Source organism: Gastrolobium bilobum, unplaced genomic scaffold, assembly GCF_033153095.1.
Source record: "Gastrolobium bilobum isolate Gb01-03AN ecotype WA unplaced genomic scaffold, APGP_CSIRO_Gbil_v1 utg3919, whole genome shotgun sequence".
Lineage (NCBI taxonomy): Eukaryota > Viridiplantae > Streptophyta > Magnoliopsida > Fabales > Fabaceae > Gastrolobium > Gastrolobium bilobum.
This window is the reverse complement of record NW_026895192.1, coordinates 18,379-23,949: the sequence shown is the minus strand read 5'-3', so window position 1 is coordinate 23,949 and position 5,571 is coordinate 18,379. Positions and strand designations below refer to the sequence as shown.

General features: G+C 39.8%; 1 non-coding gene across 1 annotated transcript; it reads right to left on the bottom strand.

Moving 5' to 3' along the window:
• Nucleotides 1–5,168: 5,168 nt before the first annotated feature.
• On the bottom strand, nt 5,169–5,275 carry LOC133299122 (small nucleolar RNA R71). The gene has a single exon (XR_009749899.1). It is a non-coding gene; the product is annotated as a small nucleolar RNA R71 (small nucleolar RNA).
• Nucleotides 5,276–5,571: the final 296 nt, after the last annotated feature.

Genomic DNA, 5,571 nt, shown 5'->3' with positions numbered 1-5,571 from the left:
GTAGAAACGCCTGCAACTGAGAAAGAAGAACCTGCAAGGCAAGACAAAGGAGACGCAAAAGAGAAAGCTGTTGAAGCTCCAAAGAAACCGATGGATTTTTCTCGTTTTGAGAAACCTCCTTATCCTATGAAGTTCAAGCAGCAAGCACAGAAGCAACAGTATGCCAGGTTTTTAGATATGTTTAAAAAGTTGCATATTAATATTCCTTTTGCTGAAGCTTTAGCTAATATGCCTAACTATGCTAAATTTTTGAAAGATTTATTGTCTAGAAAGCATAAGTTGCAGGATTGTGAGACAGTAGCACTTACTGAGGAGTGCAGTGCCATTATTCAGAAGAAGTTCCCACCAAAGCTTCGAGATCCGGGAAGTTTCAACATCCCAATTGCGATAGGCAATACCAATGTTGGCCGGGCACTTTGTGATCTTGGAGCAAGCATCAACTTGATGCCATTGTCAATATGCAAGTCATTGGGAATTTCTGAGTTGAAGCCAACCATGGTATCTTTACAGCTTGCTGACCGTTCTTTGAGGAGACCTAGTGGAATCATAGAAGATGTTCTTGTTAAAGTTGACAAGTTCATCTTCCCTGCTGATTTCATCGTGTTAGACATGGAGGAGGAGAGTGAAATACCCCTTCTGTTGGGTAGACCGTTCTTGGCCACAGCTCGAGCTATGATTGATGTAGAACAAGGAAAGCTCGAGTTGAGGATGAATGATGAGAAAATCACTATCAATGTCTTCGATGCTATGAAGAATTCATCTGATCACAGTGATTGTTTCAGACTTGATGTGTCTGAAGAGGTGATTATGGAAGAGAAAAGTGATTATCAAGAGCTTGAAGAAGAGTTGAAGGCTCAAGATGAAGCTACTCCACAAGAAGAGCTAGAAGTTGTTTTTGAGGTGCTAGAAAAGAAAGAAAATGATCTAGTTACAGTAGCACCAAAAACAGATTTGAAAGAGTTTTCTGAAACGCTGAAATATGCATTCTTGGGAGATAAAGAGCAATATCTCGTTATCATCAATAAAGAGTTGTCTATGGATGAAAAAGAGAAGTTGTTGAAAGTGCTCAAGGAGCACAAGACAGCTATTGGGTGGTCTATTTCTGATTTGAAGGGCATCAACCATTCTTTCTGTACTCACAAGATGCTAATGGAAGACAATGTTAAACATGTGAGACAATCTCAGAGAAGACTAAACCCCACAAAGAAGGAAATCCATCAGTGGCATGAAGGAAGCAAGCCAAAGGTTAAGATGGAAAAGCCCAAAGGTAAGGAAAAGCATGTGAGGACTAAGTTTAAAGTTTCTGAGAACCCTCATCCTTATCCACATGCATATGAGTATAACCATGGCGGGACACAAATTCTGAGTAAGGGTATAGTGTCATCACTGAGCCCGAGTTACCAGCCACCATGATCACAAGGGGTACGTCAGGCTCGTGACGTTAAACAAGCGCTACTTGGGAGGCAACCCAATGAGTTTTTATTATTATTTTTATTTTATTTTATTTCCTTTCTCTTATCTGTGTTTAATTTTTATTGTGATGTTTTATTTTCATTGTCTTTGTTTGACCGTCTAGGTTTATGTTAGGGTCATTTGAACCTCTTTGGTATTTTGGGTTGTAATTCTCCAGTACATTGGTCATCTTATTTTCTGTTTGACATTTCACATGTGTGTTGTTTATACTTGCGCAGCAGTATTTTCTCTGACTACTTTAGTTATTGCTGAGGACAGCAATGTTCTAAATCTGGGAATTGGGGCCGCATACACGGAAATCGAGGTATCACACACAGAAAAAGGTTCAGCAGATTCATAGCCACTTCAGGGGAGTTATTTTAACCTTTCTAGTTATGTTCATTTTTATTTTCATTTTGGTAGAAAGTTCGTGTTTTTAGTTTCAATTCCTGCTATGAGAAAGCAAAATTCTGATTTAGATGTGCTACTCAGTCAATTCCTTGGTTGGATATGAGGAAGCATTGCATGATATGCAGGATTGTCATAACATTGCATAGAGCATGAATAGAGATTATGATTGCTCGTTTGTTTGATTTCTATGATAATGATGCTTAGACTGAAATTAAGAGGAGTCTAGTTTGATACCACAGCTTGTGAGGTTTGTGCCTATACAATAAACTTTTTTTTAGAGTCCTCACTGCAGTAGTACTCTAGAACTTGATCTAATTCTCTCCAATGCATGTGTTGGTTGAAGTGATAGAGGCATTTTATTCTATTAAGCTTATGGCCAAATAGCTACCTGAGAAATCATCCATTGTTAGCCATGTTGAGCCTGAGACCAATTTTTTTTATTACCTTATTAAACTGTTTAAACCACTTCCATCAGAACTTACCTTAATTGAGATTGAAATGTCAATAATCAAAAAGTTAGAAGTGATTGAGGTAAGCTCCACTAGAAGTTAAGCAGTTGAAAAGGAAAAGAGAAGAATAGTTCTCATGTGAGATTGAAAAGGAAAGAAAAATAAATTGCAAAAATTGAAAAGCAATGATGAAGAAAAATGTGAGAAAGAGGATGAATCATGAATCCAAGTAAATAGTGGAGCTGAAACATAAGTTGAGATATGATTGAGTCTTAATGACAATGGTGTTTCAATCTCAATGATTATTCAGCTACTTCCCAAATGATTCTACCTTTAAAGCCAAGCCAAGTTATAACCTTGAGAAGCCCTTTTGATCAGTCATGCATGTGTTGGTATTCCTCATCTTCAGGAACTTGAGAATAAGATCAAGCTTATGGCAGTGCAACAGCTGTGATGGAATGAGTGATGACAAATATCCCCAAACACTGAGTGATGAGTGAATATTATGTCTTGTGAGGGGTAATCAAGTTAGACTCTGATGTTTGAATGTAGTTGATGAGCATCATCTTAAGTTTGACGTGGAAATCATTCATGCTTAGTATAGTGATCTTTATGATTGTCTGTGCAATGTTGTGCTTGATTGATTGAACCTTGCTTCCCATGCTTAAATTCTGTTTATTGCTGAGGACAGCAATATCTAAATCTGGGAATTGTTTGATGTGCGTCTAGCATATGATGTTTTCTAACTTGAAAGAAGCAAGGAATTAATCATAAATGAGTGAAAATAGTCATCAAATGCAAGAAATATTGATTATTCCTTCTCAATCATGTTCTCACTCAAGTTATATGTTTAAATAGCAGGAAACACCGTAAAAAGGAGCAAAAACAGAGAAACCAAATTTCCCGCTGGCGCACGACGCGCGGAGGTTGGCGCACGGAGCGCCAAACTGGCGCACAGGGTGTGGTACCTGGCGCACGGGGCGCCAAATCGACGATTTGCTTCTGTTTCGGCCGCGCACGGCGCGCGGTAGGTGGCGCACGGCGCGCCAACCTGGCGCCCGGTGCTCGAGAGTTGGCGCACGGAGCGCGGGACTGGCGCACGACACTCCAGAGTTGGCGCCCGGGGCGCCGTTGACAGATTCAGCTTCTGTTTCTCCCAAGTTTGGGGCGCCAGGCTTGGCGCCCCATGCGTGGGCGATATATTTTTAAGTGCGAATCAGCTAAAATAAGGCCCAATGGGAGTGCAAGTGAAATGAGGTTTTCCCAAAACCTAATAAAAGGATCAGAAACAAAGGGAGAAGGACTTTGGGGGGAGAATCAAGAGGAGAAAAACAACAAATAGAGCAGAGATTCCTTGGAGCTTCTCGGAGATTCAAGGATTCAATCGATCAAGACGGAAGATCTTCATCTTCCCTTTCTCTTCTAGGTTTTAAATGCTACTTTCTTTTATTGTTATTTTGTCAGATATGAACATGTCTGGCTAGTTTTATCATTGTGGTAAGGGTCACAACCCTTGATGTGAACCCCCTGTACCTTGGTTGAATTTTATGTTTATCTATTTTAATTGCATTTATCTTTTCTTGTTCTTCATTCTATAATTCTATTGGAACTGATTAATCTAGTAGGATTGCGAGGGTTAGGGTTTACAATAGGGATGTTGGAATTCTAATTCCTGACAAAGAATAAGATAACTGTTCATGTACGCACTAGGGATAGGCTATATGAACCGCGAACGTTAAAGATTCATTGATTTTAAGGGTTAACTCGAAAAGGGATTTCTAAGGGATTAGGATTCTAATAGAGTTGACAAGGTTAAGATCACTAAGGGATTAGGGCTTAACTAATCATATAAAATATGATGAATTGTTCGATCAATTGAATAGGTAACTGTAAACGTAATCCAAGTTGCAAGGTGGGGATCGGAAAGGTGTTTGTTTCTCTTACCGCAATATTTTCTCAAATATTTTCCCAATCCTTAATCTTTTGTTCTTGCATTCTGAAAACACTTTTGGAATCATTTACATTTTTACTTTAATTATTTTAGTTTGTTTCATGAACTACAATCATTCTCAACCTATTTTGATTAATCCAACAAGAGAGGAATAGTTATAACAACTTAGGTGCCTCAATCCTCGTGGAGACGATACTCTACTCACTCTTTATTACTTGGTACGATCGGTGCACTTGCCGAAATTACGCATCAAGCTTTTGGCGCCGTTGCCGGGGATTGATTACGCCAAGTTATTTATAACTTTTGATTTTCTTGCTTGGATCTTTGTGTTACTAATCTGTTTGCTTGAGTTTATGCGTGGTACAGTTGATCCTGTAACTTTGATTTACGATCCAGAGATAGAAAGGACTGCAAAGAGGATAAGACAACATACCAAGCAGAAGAGGCAAGCAGAGGCTTCTACTTCACATTCTGAAGCAGAAAATTCTACTTCACACTTTGAAGTAGAAACAGAGATGGCAGAAGAAAATCCACCAGCAGCTGAGCTGATGGAATCAGTTTTGGCTCCTCAATTCACAAGGCCAAACTCGAGTATTGTCAAACCACCGATTGCTGCTAATAATTATGACATCCGGCCAGCACTCATCACCTTGGTGGAGAAAACTCAGTTTGGTGGAGAGGACTATGAAGATCCTCACGACTTCATAGACAGATTTTTAAGGATCTGTGATACAACTAAACACAACGGAGTGTCAGACGATGCGATCAGACTCTGATTGTTCCCATTTGCATTGACCGGGAGAGCTCTCAAATGGTTGGATCGACAAGCTCCCAAGAGCATCAGAACATGGGAGGATTTGGCGGCTAAATTTTTTGCTGAACACTTTTCCATGGAAAAGTACAATAAGTTGGTGAATGAAATCACCAATTTTACCCAACAACCAGGAGAGACTTTATGTGCAGCCTGGACGCGATACCAGGAGTTGATCAGAAAGTGTCCACAATATGACTTGCCAGATACAAAGAAGGTCAGAGTCTTCTATAATGGGATGACGCCAGAATGCAGAATGATTGTCAATGGTGCAGCTGGTGGCACAATAGGAAAGAAGACAACAGATGAGACCTTAGAGCAGCTGGATTTAATGGCAAGGAATGAGAATGCGTCTATGGCAGCAGCATTCCCATCTGTTCAGCCCAAGAAAGGAATTTTACAATTGGGGAATAATGATGCATCACTGGCTGAGCAAAAAGTGATTTCACAGCAATTGGCCAGTTTGAATGCCAAGCTGGACATGATGCAACTCTCAA